Here is a 3,444-nt window from a genome sequence, read left to right as displayed (position 1 = left end):
TAAGGAGTCTGATGGCGTAATTAGTTTCCTCATCTGAGTGGAAGAAATTTAGTCAATCTGCAACAAAGAATATTTATGGAATCTCGAGGAATCTTTAAAATTCCCTACAGGCCCGCAAATGACAATTTCGGAACCAGATTGACTTTATACTCATTTTACTCGGTTTTTTGCAAGGAATGAGATGATATCATCAGTTTCCTCATTTTAGCAGTCAAATTTAACTCAACTCTCTAAAGAGAATCTTTGAGGAATCTCTGAGATTCTTATGGAGCCCAAATTTGACCAAGTCAGAAAGGGGTCAAGTTTACAATCATATTTCACGATTTTTCACCTGAAATTCAACTATGCAATCTGTTTTTTCAGCATAGGTGTGCATTTTCAGGCCATCCCCAAAAGTGGAGGTATAAGATGCATTGTTGCCATGTCTTCTTTTAATTTTTGTTGAGATGATGCTTTGATGTTGAAATCCTTGTTTGCTAGTATGTTGGAGGATCAAAGTATGCCACTTCATGTGAGAGTTTGATATTTTTTCATGCCAAAGGAGAACTTATATGAGTGAGAATTCTTGATAGAAGAATGTCTCGTGGAGAGACATGCCACTCTAGTTAAGGGAGTTCTTCATGTTATTGACAAAGAAAACATCATGTATTCATCATCTTACAAAAAATAACGAAGCGACCTCCCCACTCTTGATAATGGGCCTGAAGATGTAACCCACACTAGGTGAACTCTGTTATTAACTTTTGTGTGCTCTTTGATTTGATGGTTATCGTTATGTTTCTTCTTCTTTAAAGTATGCACATGTGGTTTTTCATACTCTTTCACAAGCAATTTTGCCAATATCCAAGAGTAAAATATCTTGGTTAATTCCGGTAGCTAAGAGAATCTGGATCACTCCTCCACCTAGATCTGTCTCCAAGTCCATCTCAATATATGTAGCCACTTTCTCTGACTCTGAATCTTGTCCTACTACCTGAGATGAGAACCTGTCACAACCAACCATGCTTCAAGGAGTCTTATCACACTCTTGAGCATCTATTAATGTCATGTCATATTAACTGAGCCTCCTGAAAGTATTAGAAGAATCACTCTTCTTCGCCACATGTTCCCTCTTAGCCACTAACATTGTTCTTGAATTGAAGATCCCCTTGGATCCATCTAATAGGCTATTTCAACAACTTGTGTGGCTTTCCTTGTCTGATGTTAAGCATTATTGTTGCATCCAAGGTTTCTCCCTTTGAATATAGAAGCACTTGTCCATCCTGGAAAAAAAATTATATCCATCATCTTCCAACCTGATACTAAGAGCACGTGTACAATCTAGGAACAAATAAAATACCTATCACCTCTAGAAATCCTCTCGATTCTAGCTGGAATCTAACACATCCAACCCCGTTTACTACATGCATGTTGTTAGCTCCACAACTCACATGGCAGTTTGAGTTTGTCTCTGAAATACATGCTCCACCCTTGAGCCCATATTTAGGGAGATGCATGATGCCTGTTGGGCGAGACATTCCAAGATGTCTCGGGGGCATATATAATAGTTGGTGGACCCATATTGCAGGAAGATGTTTAGAATCCAGGCAGTTTTGGGCAACACCTACAAAAGGCAGAATAACAAATCTCTTAACGTGGCATGGAAAGTGCATGGCAGCCTTGCACACACCAAAATGATTCAGGATGTATGGAGTACATTTATTGATTGCATGCAGGGACCCAGGACATGGCACGAGTTGGTGCCAACAATTGTTAGGACTATGCCACGAGCGATATGGCTATGGGATCCAAGTATTCAGTTGGATGATTGGTTACTCTATTTTGTGACGAGCATGATCAAGGTAGAGAGTGACCCAACTCACTTTTGCTTTGACATATGGGAGAGTGCCAAGGCCTTAGTCACATGGCAAGGTCGGTTTTCTTTGTTACTGCTATGGACCAAGATTGGCAGTAGATGTGTAAACATTGATATCATGGAGATGTCAAGGCAAGATGAGTTTGAACTTCACAGATTTTTTGCCATCAGGTTCCAAGAGAGAATGATAAAATTTATGCACGATGGGAAGTTTGTCATAGTCAAAGTGGCACACTGTCAGCATGGCAACACGCTTCTGAGACTGGCGTGGGATTCAAGGATCATAAGATATCGTGGTTAAACTACCTTTAGGGGTGATCTAGTTCCTACAAGAAGAGATCATTCAAATATTCCATTAGGTTTTAATGGTTTTTTGTTGGCATGGGGGACTTCACCAACATGGCGGGTTGATTAACAGGAGGAGTTTGGTGGAGCTCATGTGAGCGAGAATTCATCTCCACAGGGGTTGGATTGTATCTTCAAGAGCCTACTCTTGATGTACATGAGATTGACTACTCAATAGGGAAGCTTCACGATGAGTTGCTCAGGATTATTTATTATCATGATGCTCTTCTAATTTATAGTATGCAAAGGGCTTCTAGTACCTGTATCTGGTTGAACAACGATTGGAGCAAGGTGTGCTTCACATTGATCATGATAGATTGGGATCTTGATATCGAGGGATTTCTTCATGTTAGGATAGTGCTAAGATTGGGGATGACCCAGTGGTACATTTGGGACCCTGGTATTAATGGTGGATTATAGTGGTGATCAACAGTCAGAGATGATATTTGTTTAGTTTGTTGTCTCTCACTGCTAAATGTGTTTTCAGCAGTGAAAAGGGTGAGAAAGAGCAATGAATTTGAAGCCATATCCCAAGCCACAAAATATCTCTAAGCTAATCGGACCCTCTCCATTTCATAGTACTCGAAATAATATTTCTGACGGTATATGGAAGTAAAAAAAATGGACTTCTGGGTCAGAAATTAGAGCAGATTGAAGATGTCCTTTGAAAGCCAGAAAACCAAGAGGAAAAGACCAAGGCGAGGCAAATCACAATCGTAGTTTCCTAAGGGTCATAACAGGGGAAGGACAGAGCAACTTGTGATCAAAGATCACCGATATTAGCGATCACAAACGTTAGAGGTCCCAGGCTCATCACATCCCGCAGATCGATGATCACATAGGTCAAAGTTCCTCCTCTGCCGAAGTCCCTTTCGATTGGCGATATCTTGTGTGGGCTCATTCTCGCAAATCGAAGATCGCAGGTGTCAAGGGGAGATACCAAAGGAGACTGCTAGAAACCATCGATATGCAGGATTCTATGCAACAAAGGGAAAAGACCCTCGAAGGGGAGTCCAAAGGCCCTAACGCCTGAGGACTAAGCACCTGGTCATAGCCTTCGGTCAGATGAGAAGAAAGGTAGAAATGGACTAAACCAAGGTGGGCCAAAGGAGATTGGGATTTGCTATTCTGTGATGCCTCTTAGCGTAAGGGTCCCACCACAACAATGCCCCGATAGTGTGGTACAGAGCTTTAAAGGTGGATGGGTCGGCAACTGAAACATTGAATGAAGTATGGTGCAACAA

This window comes from Pinus tabuliformis, chromosome 2_2 (assembly GCF_031772625.1).
Source record: "Pinus tabuliformis cultivar Carrire ecotype Pingquan chromosome 2_2, CPIR1, whole genome shotgun sequence".
Taxonomy (NCBI): Eukaryota; Viridiplantae; Streptophyta; class Pinopsida; order Pinales; family Pinaceae; genus Pinus; species Pinus tabuliformis.
This window is presented reverse-complemented; position numbering follows the sequence as displayed.